This window comes from Ammospiza caudacuta, chromosome 4 (genome assembly GCF_027887145.1).
Source record: "Ammospiza caudacuta isolate bAmmCau1 chromosome 4, bAmmCau1.pri, whole genome shotgun sequence".
NCBI classification, from domain to species: Eukaryota; Metazoa; Chordata; class Aves; order Passeriformes; family Passerellidae; genus Ammospiza; species Ammospiza caudacuta.
In genome coordinates, this window is record NC_080596.1 from 56,861,839 (window position 1) to 56,874,700 (window position 12,862).

General features: G+C 38.0%; 1 long non-coding RNA gene across 1 annotated transcript; it reads left to right on the plus strand.

Annotated features, from left to right (window-relative positions):
* The first annotated feature begins 517 nt into the window (after positions 1 to 517).
* LOC131557154 (uncharacterized) lies at positions 518 to 7,043 on the plus strand. The gene is made up of 4 exons (XR_009274690.1): positions 518 to 703; positions 1,583 to 1,760; positions 4,693 to 4,810; positions 6,609 to 7,043. It is a non-coding gene; the product is annotated as an uncharacterized LOC131557154 (long non-coding RNA).
* Positions 7,044 to 12,862: the final 5,819 nt, after the last annotated feature.

The following is a 12,862-nucleotide window of genomic DNA, read 5'->3' on the forward strand; positions in this document are numbered from 1 at the left end:
AAACACACTCAGTTTCTCTGGCTCGTACACAATAAACCAAGAGACAGATCACAGAGACCTCACCTGTGGGAACGGCTCCTGCAGTTACATCTCAAAACATGTGGTTATCCTTAACTCGTCTGATGCACATGTGCTCCTGTAAGTGATAATTGCAAATTAGATATTTTTCAAAATATTGAGGGCTTGTTAACACTGAATTTACATCACTGTTACAGTGTCAGCTGTCACCGAGTTATCAAACATCAATTTTCCTAACTACCTTAAAAAACATAATCTGCCTTCAAGGACACTCAATGCTAAAACATTGTTGTTATCTAGTCAGTGAGCATTTCAAATTGTGTATTAATGTGTTGCAGGGTTAATTATGCTCATTACACCATTAGCAAATCTTATGCCTTCTCTCACATGTGCATTTCTGCTGTGCAGAACACTTGTGCTTATTACACAAACCTCCTGAGCTGTTATCAAGGCTGTCAGCAGGGCTCCTGCTGACACCATCGCCCCTCACTGTTTTTCCAGGTGAGAGCAGCAGTTGCTTTGCTTTCCTCAAGGAGTTTGCAAGTTTGGCTGCTCTTATGCCAGGAGAGAAGGAAAAAGCAAAGGGGGAATGGTCTGCTCCCTAGGAGATGGACGTGAGGAGATGGAGGTGCTTGTCTTCTGCTGAGGAGGAGCATTGCTGTGGAAAGTCCTGACTCCTTTTAAAGTATATGCATTCTCCATTTATTTATACATAATTCATGCTGCTCGGCTGAAGAAATCTGGGAGTGACTATCCATTATGTAAACCATTTCTCAAAAATACCATTTGTTATGTGAAAAAAGTGAAAAAAAGACTGATGGCAGCAGCTGGGAAATAGAATCTGTGTTGCAATTAATTATTTAGACTAAAAACAAATCGCCAGGGTGGAAGAGGACATTTGTCTTACTTTAATTCTTGTTGTCATCCATGAGTGTAGTTTAAGGGGAGAAGTAAGCTAAAGCCAAGAAGTCATCAAATGCAAATGATTTGTTTCCTTTTTAATAAACATCATAATCCAATCCAGAAAATGGCACTAATTCAATCCACCATGAAATGAACTGGAGAAACAAAGCAACACATTGTGTCAGGGCAGATGAGGGAGGTTATACTCCCTATAATAAGATAAATGTTATTCACAGCAATTTTAAAACTCTGATTGCTCATTTTCTTGCATTTCTAGCTGTTACATATTGTTGATTAAGAAAGGGTCACAATGGCAGGAACCCAGCTAATGTCAGCCTTAAACCCTTGCACTAGAAAAAGTTACTGTACTTGTAGAAATCTGTCCAGTGGGAGGCACATGATAATAATTAAAAAAACAGCAATTAATAATGCAAAAAAATGATTTATCTATAGCATACACTCAAATGTGAAAATTACCCCAAGGACATTTTAAATATTAATAAGGAACTTTTGCATTAATATTAGGGGAAAATTATTACTTTGCTGTTCATTATAGCCTGTGTGCTCATGAGGTTACAGGGACAATAGAGGGAGGTTTGGGTTGTCTTTGCACTCCAGACTACCCAAAAAGGTAACACCTGTTAACCATCATTCCTTTCAGCAAGAAACATCAGCTTGTGCATTGTAACTCATGAGGAACACACAAGAGCCCCAAGCTTGCTGACAAATATAGTAAGAGATCAGAGGTCTGTAAGCTCTGTATTCCAAAAGGAATTGAAGGTTCTAACAGCAGCTGGGAGGAAGTGGATCTTAATCAGAAAATTGCTCTTAAAATCCAGGTTAGTTTAAAAATTTAGGCTATGAAAAATACACAGGTGAACTGAAAATGTTCAGATGAACTACACAGAGTTTGATGATTATCAGTCAGAATGTTTTTGCAAAACGTTGTTGCCTCTCTCCTGCAGTGCATAGACTGCAATAAAGTGTGCTCTAGTGGCCATTAATTCATTCCAAAGACCACTTAGTTATACAGCTCTTGCTTACTTAAAATTATTTTAATTTTAAAATTCAAAATGTTTAATTGTGTGTAGAGGTTGAAGCTGAAAATGTATTTCCTGCCCTTGTTATTCCAACCATGTAGTTCTGTATTAATACATTTAAAGTTCTCACAAACCTTACCTAAAGAGTCAGATTTACAAAATTTATTTGCCAAATTTGCAGACTTCCTTTAAAACAAAAGTTCTTTCATTTTGTGCCCAAAGTGCGTGAAATGTTCCTGTTTGTTTTAAGAATTACTTTGCCTTTGTTGCTGTTCTCAGCCATATCAGTTGGGGGGGGGATGAGGAAAAATGATGACTTGTCAGTACAGAACAAAATGCTGCCAGGAAAACAGAAGGTCTGTGCTCTAAGTATGAATACTTCTTTTCAGATGGAAAATAAAAAATCAGGGAGATATAGGCAAATTGTTGCATATCTACTGTATCTAAAATGCAATGTATCTACTCCCACAATCAGTCCTTATGACATAAATATTCCTGAAGTTGATTTCAGTGACTTTCTTTTGAAGATGTAAGATATTACATATTTAGAGAAAATATGCAGAACATTTTCCACGCATATGATTTCTAGGTCTAAAATCTGTTTTCACCTAAGACATTTAAAACACAAAACTTTTCTGTATAAAAAAGAAATAACATATACATATAACCTCATGCCAGTTTTTCTACAGTTCACAAGAGCATGTTTTAGGAGTAGTGCTAATTGTAATAGAAGTGACATCAACAGCAGCATAAAATATGTTGGTAAATTCAGATCTTTTTGAGGAAATCCATTTGTATGTCGGAAACCCAGCAGTTACCCAGCCATAAGCTGTGTTTATGTTATCAAGTACTTGCTGTCATTGTAGCAATTGTTGTAATTTCAGTGCAGAAAAATGGTTATTTGTCTACTAATAATGCAGATGAGTAGTCTCAAGCTTGAGATCTAATAATACAATCTCCCTTGTTAAAACCAGGGACTCCAGTTTCAGGATAAACTTTATAATGTGAATCTACAGCACATGCAAATTATAACACAAGTTTTATAGAGAAGCCATATCTTTCATTAGATCAGCCTCTGTAGGTGGGGAAAAAAACCACAAGCTTTTGCATATAAATCCTTTTTTTGCATCCAAAACAGGTTGGAATGTTCAAATGTAAATTCACACTGAGAACAACTGCTCTGAATTTAATTAGAAGTGTTAATCAGTCCAACCAGATGAAATAAAAACTTATTGGTATCTATAAAGTAAAAGAAGAGGTGAAATGCTGGTTTTCTTTGGAGAATAAAAGGGTCCCACCATTTATTTCTTACAGAACACTGAAAAGTTAGTGAGAGAAAAGGATAGTAATACTAATGTTCCAAGAACTCACTAATTTCCTAAGGTACACAGCTTCACTACTCAGTAGAATTAGGACTTCCTAGAACTGAAAGGTCAAAGAGTCGTTACAAAGGTGATACTGGTAATGAATGGATCCATTCCTGGATTTTTATCTGTAAGTCACCCACTTATGCTGATGCTCAGTTATTTGCAGAGTGATACAACAACAGAAGTCAAAGCTGTTGGACTGCAGAAAAATGCCTCTCTGGTATAGGTCAGTATTGGTGTTTTCCTGGAAAGAATAGCCATGCTGTGGTTATTTGTTGCCTTTCCTTCTGGCTTCAGAAAGGAGTGCATGATCCCCACAAAGGCAGGGTGTGAAAACCTGGCCAGGGAAACAAACTGCCTCTTGCACCTATTCCCACCTCCTCTTCCCTGGTGTCTATTTTGTTTACAAAACAACCCAAAACTTTAGAGGTGCTTAGGGTGCGTATTTCCCCTTAAATTACTAGTCTGTTGTCTATTAAACTTCAGTATCTCTCTCTTATCTCCCAGAGCACCAGGATGAGTCCTGGACATAGCACTGTCCCATCCAGCCCTAGGGAGGGATCTGGGATAGCCCCAGCAGCTGAAAGGGGCTCAGCTGAGATGACAGGGGAGAGAGAGGTGGTTGGGAATGCTGTAGAAAACTCCTTTCCTGCAGTCTAGATGCAGCTGACCTACTCAGCTCCTCCTTGCCTCTCACAGCCACACCTGGGCACATTTTTCAGCACAAAGGCTTACTGAAGCTCATTCTGCAACACAATTAAATAGACCTAGCTATTATTCATACTTCCTTTGAAAAAGAAGCTGATGCAGTGTCTAGCTGGATCCTGGAGTATTATGGATCCTAGAATTCCTTGAGTTCATGGGTCTACATGGCATCTAACAGGGAATGGGCGCTATTCATAAAAATTCTATTTGTGCTTTCTCAATTGATGCTGTGCATGGACCCATGGGGAAAAAGGGATCTGGTTTTGGTTGTAATTTGAGTCTCTCAATTGTGTTTTTTCTGCTTTTCATCATAGTTCCGTATATATGTTAAATCATAAGCACTTGGTATGATCCTGGTAGCTTTTCCTCTAACACTTATATTCTGCCATTTTATCGGTATGTAAGCTTCTAAAAAGAGCTGAGGTTGTGAATGGAAAATATCTTCTGTGTCTAAGATTTCCCTAAGCTTTCTGCATAGAAAGTGACATTTCTCTCTTAAGTAAGTTTGCAAAATAACTCCATGTTGCCATAGCTCTGTGAAATATGTAATTTTCTAGTTTTATAATACTGAAAGTAACTTAGATGTGGAAGAGCTGAAGTTATTTTAGGAACAGCTGAGATCAGCATAATGTTCCACTCCAATCTCCTTTGTCTTACAGGCCACAGGATCAGAGTCACAAGCATCTTTATCAAGCCCCAAACCCTTCAGGAGAGACATCTGTCCTTGATTGAAGGCTCTGAGGGGTAGAGTCCAGCATTCACCTAAATTTTCCCAATGTGTGTTCACCATCACTGCTAAAAATATTTCACATTTCTAATGGCATTTTATTGAATTTTCATTTAATGCTACTAATCATTATATTACAGTACAAGCTCAGAAATTGTTGTAAGTTTTACTCATTTTATATTTTATTGATGGCTGCTGTTTTTCTAGTCAGTCTTGGATCAATTAATGACATTCCCTGAAATATCCTTCACTGCCTCTGCATTGACCAATGTTATATTAAAGTACATTTGGACAAAAAGGTTAAAACCCTTTCATGTAATGCAATTAGAGTGAGCACACTTTTACATCCATCAGATGGGAAATCCATTGCACACAATCCATCACATGGTATGGATTTCAGCTGAAAAACTCAGATTTTGCTATCTCTTGTGAAGTCCAAGGTTTATCATCTGAGGCAGACATTTGGAGTTGTATTGCAAACAGGGAACTAAAATGTGTCCTCTGTCAAGAAGAAAGAAAAAGCTTTTGACCATAATCACAAGGTGGGAATAGCTTTTCTGAAGTCAGTGACAATTAGGACCAAAAAATTAGCTTGAGTCTTACCTAGCATCTGTTTTTAACACATTACAGTCCAGCTTCTGCCATTCTTGTTAGCATTAAATAATCCTGTTCAAAGTTAAATGCTGTAGAAAAGTTACCTAGTGAAATATACTTGTTTCTCTGCTAATGGCCAGAAGAAGGATTTGGGTATGAAGAAGTACCAAAATGACAATATCAGAGTTATGGTAGATCTCTGTGCTGCTCCAATTCTCTGTAACCGTTTGAAGTGCTTAGATGGCAATTAAGCTTTTATCAGCCTTTCTGTTTTGGCCAGTGATTAGAGCTATAAAACCTTTGATCAATTTCATGGAATGGAATATTAGCCTCATTCAGCTTTCTGATTTCAATTTTTATAGGTTGCTGCTCTTTTAAAAAGTAGCCATTACATTTATTGCTGGAAATAAACAGGAGCCTGTAGTTGCCTTCCCACTTTGGTAGCTAGATTACAAATATAATTTTAATTTAAAGGTAAACAATACAATATATGTTGCTCCACGTGTCAGGCAGCATGGAGACAATCCTGCTTGCAATCCCAGCTGTCAGTTTGGTCCTGAAAGTGCAGATTTCTGAGCAAATAGTAATCACAGTCTCTTAGTCCTACTACTACTTCAGCAGTGTTAGGAAGCAAAGGGAATATTTGCATAGAAAAATAAGCATTTTTTTGAATAATTTCTTCAATTACAGTTGCTTCTGAGAACTCAAGTGCAAGAGTAAAACAGGAATTTGAAATTTTTTCTATCCTAAAGAGAAGTCATTTTAAAGTGTAGAGTCTAACTCCTGAATGTTATAGGTCTTAGTTTCTTATAATTTAGAATCAGGGAGCCAAAAATGGTCATTCAACTGACCTTTTACATAAAACACACCATTGAATGCCACTGATAATTTCCACAGCAAAAATATCTTTATGCAATTCCTAGAACATATTTTGAAAGGAATTGAATCAAGCAGGAGATTCAATTTATGGTGACTTTACTACCTCCATTAGCAAGTATTTAATTGGTTAATTTGGCATGAAGAGAAAAATATTGCACTTTGCATTTTTAGTGCTTTAACATTTGACTATTGGATTGAAATCAGATTTACAGGAAGTTCTATAACATTTGCTTTATAAACAGTAAAATGCAACCCTCTTAAGTATGAAGAAAATACTGAATCCTGCTAGACTGCAGTGGTGTAGCATCTCTTAGTTGAGAGGATATTTTAATTTGCTTTTCATGTGACTTGCTTCAGCTTCCTTTTCTTTTGCAGGTCCCCCTCTCTGGCAGTCTCCAGACTTTACCTCAGTTTTCTTTGGGCAAGGCTACAAAATTGTTTCCAGGTCTGGCCTTGAGTCTTCAAAGAACTATTCTGTAGAATCAAGAAAATATTCCTTTTTTTTTTTTTTGTTATTCATAGCATTTTTTGTAACTTTTGTTCCCCAACATCTTTCTGGGAGAACACATTGAGGTTATCTGCAATTAACTTTAAGGTCTTTTCCGAAGTGCCTCTTGAGCACAGTTTTGAAGTCTGAACTTGCCCTTCTCAATTTCAGTGTTTGTGACCTCTCCAAAAGCATGATGCCCTGTAAGTAAATCTATTCTGGTAATTTTTGGAGCCAGATTTTTGTTGGTTTGTTTTTTGTTTTTTTTTCTGTTTCCATTAAGCATTTGTGCTTCACATACTAAAAGGCACAGAGACTGCTGTTTGACCTGAGATCCTCTATGGTGTTTCTCCCAGGACAAGTTACATTTTCTGTCAAAAACCCACAGCTCAATAGAATAAATACAGATCAAGGACTCCTTGTCTGTAAGTGCTCTTTATTGTCCCTTTGTCCAGGAAAGGGCCTGCCTTAAGTGTGCCCTTCAAAACATATTAAAGATTCCACCATGATTTTGTTCGACCTTTTATTGAGGCTTTTCTCTACTAAGCCAACAGCTTCTAATACTCCCTTGGGTGGATGGTCAGCAAAGGCTTGAGGATATAATACCAAAGCTGTCAACTCCTGATTCTCTTTCAGTAGCATTTTGAGATAACTATTAGAAAATCTGATCAGTAAAATGTTCTAAACAAGACTCCAGAATACATAAAGCATTGGTTTTTAAAACAAAAGTAGCAATGGTGAGATCCAGAGTTTCCTAAAGTGCTGAACTTGCCTTGGAGGTAGATGTAGGGAAGAAGTAAAGACTTAAAAGATCTTAAATTCCTTGTGAAGTCAATGGAAAGCATAGCTAGGATATCTCTGAATGTCAGGAGCAGTAGTATTCCCTAGAACTATAATCATTGTTCCCTTCCAGTTACTGTCCAGGAACTGATAGAAATCAGTAGGAATTATAAAGAGTTACAACCCAGCACTTCCTATCCCTCTCCTGAGCGATAAATTCATGGGGAGCAAAGATTTAAAAAGTTAATAGCACTGATAGTGGTTGCCCCCCAGTCTCCATGATCACACAGTTTACACAAAGGTGAACTCTAATGCAGGTGGCATAGGAAGGGCTTCAGGCAGCCCCAGAACTGTGCCCAAACCACCACAGTAAATGCAGTAAGTGCTCTTTCCTTCTCCTGAGTCTCTATTTAACTATGAGAATAGAAAAGGACTCTCATTTGGGAAAGGGCAAGGAAAATAAACAAATTCAATCTGAAGTCCTATCAGTATTTTTACAGCCGTATACTCTATAAAACTCCAACCTTTTCTCACATAAATGTGAGCAGGAATCTAGCTGGTCTTACAAAACTTTATTCTGTTAAAAATGGAGATTATTTGTTCATATAAACACAAAAAGAAAGCCATTTGTGACATTGATTCTTGTCCCACAAGTTAGGTTATTTTTTTGACTAGGAAAAAAGGCAGATATCTTTTCTGAATATAATTTGGAATACCTTTATCAGTATATTTGCAATCACGGGGTTATTTGTTTCCACCCCTTGTAAGTGTGAAGCAAGTGAAAAATCTATCCGGATAGAGAAAATTCATAAACTCATGATAAACTATAAAAGAGAAACAGATTTGCTTACATGATGGAATTTGGCAGTTTTGACATCCTTTCCTAGAGCACTATAAAATAGCAATAATTCAACAGGGTAATGAATCAGAAATAGAATGCTGACCCATACACTGATTCTGTCCTGTGATAATCAAATATTTCAGGCTTCAGTGCTGAGAATTGCCATATGGCCTAAATATTGCTATAGGCACGAAAATCACTGAACAGCTTAATATTGCATAGGGGAGGGGGAAATTTAAAAATATTTTTGTGTTCAAATAGGATATTTTACTTTCATACAAGATCTGGTATCTCAACAATTTTAGAAGTTATCAATATGACACTTCTTTACTCTTCACCACTGTTGCTTCTGTAGGATCAAGAATGTGTCCTTTAGGGATGGAGGGACTTCAGGAAGTCTCAAGGACCTTCTAGTCCTAGCTGGATCAACTGAGAGGTCAGCTTAGGCTGCTTAGAACTTTGTTCAGTTTGAGCTTGAAAATCTCCAGAGATGGAGTCTGCGCAATCTCCTCAGGACCCTGTCTCCCTGCTCCACTATCCTCACAGAGCAAAAGGTTTTTACTTTTACCCAGCCTGAATCTCTCTTTTTTTTACCTTAATCCCATTATCTATCATTCTCTTGTGAGGCATCACTGTGAAGAACCTACCTCTGTCCTCTCTTCCTTGTGGGTACAGGCAGGCTACTGTCCAGTCCCCTGAAGTTGTCTCTTCTGGGGTCTGAAGAAGCCCAAGTCCCTCAGTCTCTTCTCCCAGGGCTTCATCCCCATTGCCATGTTGATGATCTTCTGCTGAACATGCTGCAGATCAGGGATGACTTGTCCTGGGAGGCCAAAGCTGGGTGCAGTGTGGTCTGACAAGCGCTGAGCAGAGGTGGATGATCTTTCCAATCCACTGATTCTGTATCAGTGATATTTTTGCCTGACATCCAGGAGGAATGATGCATCTGATTCCATTAATACCAATTAATTACTTTATTATACTATATTATTCTATATTATATTTCGCTATATTACATTGCATCTAAACTGAATCTGCACAAAGCTGAGTAGAGGTGTACGATCACTTCCATCCACTGATTCTGTATCACTGATATTTTTGCCTGATGTCCAGGAGGAATGATGCATCTGACTCCACTAATATCAGAAGGTTAATTAATTACTTTATTATACTATATTATTCTATATTATATGACACTATATTACATTACATCTAAACTGAATCTGCACAAAGCACCCAACTCAACTCAACTGCCCAGAATCTTGTGACTGTCTGCTGACAGACAGAATGCACACATGCTTGACCCTGATAGGCCAAGGAAACACAGCACCATCACCTTGGGTAAACAATCTCCATATTGCATTCTACTTTGGCACAATGCAGGAGCAGCAAATGAGATAAGGATTGTTTTGATAATTCTTTTCTCTGCTTCTCTCAGGTTCAGAGAATGTGAATCCCACAATTCTGATTCATTTCATGTGTCCCTGAAGCTGTTGGCACCTCTGCTGCCAGGGCTGGCTCATGCTCAGCTTGCTGCTCACCAGGACCCCTGAGGTCTCCACAGCAGAGCTGCTCCCACCAGACAGTGTCCTCCTTCACAGGAGCAGGACTTTGCATCTCTCTACTGAATTCCAGCAGGAATGCTGTCTCACTGCATCTACAAACACAAACAGCCCTTCTTCACCTTAGTTTGGTCAGCTCCCTTTTGGTCTCAGTCACAGATCACTGATGATTCCCCATCTCCATTCCACTTGGGATCTGTGAAAAGGCCAACTTTTCCTAGGGGTAAACTTTTTACCTCTGGAATTTATGTACTTCTGGGTCTGGAGTTTATGTACTTCTGGGACCTGCTTCATTTAAGTAAACCCCAGTATAGCTGTCTCAGAAAACGCAAAGAGGGGCAGGTGAGTAGCACTTGTGCTGAGCAGAAAGTTATTTCCTGGATAAGAAGTTTGATGTTTGAAAGGCTGTGCTGCGGAGCGTGGGATTAGTCACTTGCCAAGATAATAGGTCTGACTCTCTGTGGTGCTACTCCAGCTGCACTCCTTCCTGTGCATACCCATTGTAACAGCTCTTAAAACTGCAGTCATACAGCAGTGAATCAGGCCTGGAAAGCTTAAGAAAATAAGAAATGGAGGTGTGGTGGGAGGTTAATATCCCTCCTACAATAATCTGCAACAGTGAAAGAAACAAAACTACCTTTTTCATGTGAAAGAAATGTAATCTAACTCTCAATTTGCTGCACAAACCAAAAGTGTTAAAGTTCAACAGCTATTTGTAAAATGTCCCTAGTTCACAGCATAGAATGCTTTATTCTAACTTATTTTCAATTACAATTATCACTGATGAAGTATGCAAAGAGGGAAAAAAAGGGAAGAAAAATAGGGAAAATAATATTCAGTGAAAGTAAATACTTCAAAGCACCCAGAATTAAAAAAAATCAGACCGACACTTTGCTGTATTTCTGTACAATAGAGAAGAATTCATTTTGTTTCTTCTAAGTTGATCTGACACCATGATTATTCAAGGATGGGGATATATAGTTCTAAGAGTTTCATTCCTATGGTATGATAAATCAGATCTCATCTATTTTATTTAAAATAAATAGGCAGTTGTTTGAGGGATTCTTACTAGTGCTGAAGAAAAAGAAAAAAATCATTTTAAACAAGTTCTTAGCTTTCTTTCTTTTACTTCTTATTTTTCTTTCTTAACCCTAATTTTTATGACAAATACATGACTATGTGACAGTGTAAAACTGACCTTAATGTTAGAAGTTTCTAGCAAACTATTTATGCTAATTCATAGGGAACATGGTAGACTACTGAAGAGCTGCTCTTGGGTCTCTAAATACATTAAAGAAGATTTTGATCAGAAGGCTCAGCCTTTTAGCTCAGAAGAAATGGGTTTATATGTTGGCAGATCCATTTGATATTATTTAGGGAGTAATACTCTCTCTGCATTTTCAGAACTTTATGCTCAATAATGCTCTACAACAGTACTAATTTCTCTGCTGCATTGACAAGTTATCCCACTGAGCAATAAGAAATGAAGTATGAAACTGATGAAAAAACTGCATAACAGTTTGATTTCTGCATAATTGAGTTTCCCAAATCTGCCCTCAGATGTTAAAGCACAGCTCTGTCTAGTTTGCAAGAGCAAGACAGAGAGACACATATCTGAACAAAAATCAGCACATATTCTTTAATTCCTTCACAAATCTGCTTAGTACATTGACATCATTATCCTATTACTCTATTATTACTCTTTGCTGGGGCAATTTCCCTGACACAACTTTCCCCTAAAGGCTTTAGCTTTTCTGATATAAAAAGGAGTCCAGACTCAATATGTAATTTTGATCTTTAGTTCTGTGTTTTGCAAGAGAAAATGGGATTGTGGCAGCAATACCAATAGCAAAAGAGTGACCTGTCTGTGATCTGCCTTCCAGCAGCAAAGCAAACTTGCTCCTTTGCTTATATCATTAGCAGACAGATTTATCATTGTTGTGTTTAATGTTATTCAAGAACAGGTCCCCAGAGTGCTTTATGGACACAAATTGAAGGAGGTCACTGCCTCAGAGAATTTTCATTTAAAATGAAAATCGAAAATAGGAGAAGAGCTATCTGTAAGCAGAGTCAAGCAATATTACAGCTGATCAGGGTTTTGGGGAGCAGGAGGCAGAGAAAGGGAATGCAAGGGGTTTTAAGGAGGGAATTAGCTTAGGGAAAATAAGGGAGGGCTGATTAGGAGGACTTTTCCAGGGAGAAATAGTAAAAGGGGGACAGAAAGACTGAAATTTGGATAACAGAGGATGCAAACCATCCCGAATGACAGAAGGACAGGGTTCCCCTATCAGTGCTCAGGAGCACCTAAAACTCCCTCATGTCTGATTCCTCGTCTCGCCAGTTGGGTTCTCCCACCAGTTATTCTGCATCTTCTGATCATTTTCCAGAATTCTGTCATTCAAGGTGCATCACCTAAAGCAACCCCCTCAGAGCAGGAATGGAAAAGGAGAAGACTCAAAAATATCAGAAATGTATCATAAAGGCAAGGACAGCTAAGCACATCATCAGGGAAAGCCTTTCAGAGTTTAGGTGAAAAAAACCAGAAGTGTAGCTTCTCATTCATGGCAGATCTGGATTTCAAAAGCCCAAACAAGTTGGATCAAGCACATTTAATGCTTTTTCTGCAGATATGAGGTGCACTAGGAAAGGAACATCCTCTACAAAGTGAGGAATTTCAGCAGATCAGACTGTACCCCTCGTTAACACAAACATTTCTAAAAGGTCAATCAATTCCTCCATAGGATTGCCAGGGTATTATTCTGACAGCCGAAAATGTACCCATTCCAAAGCACACTTAAGGTTTCCCTCTGGCTCATGCACATAGGTTTATTTACAGAATAAACATTTCTGTGAGATAATATGAATAGCAAGTCCTAGATCTTATATTATGATAAATTTTACGTATTACTTAAAAGATGTAAATTAACTTGCCAGTCTGATCATATATATTAGAAGGAAGCTG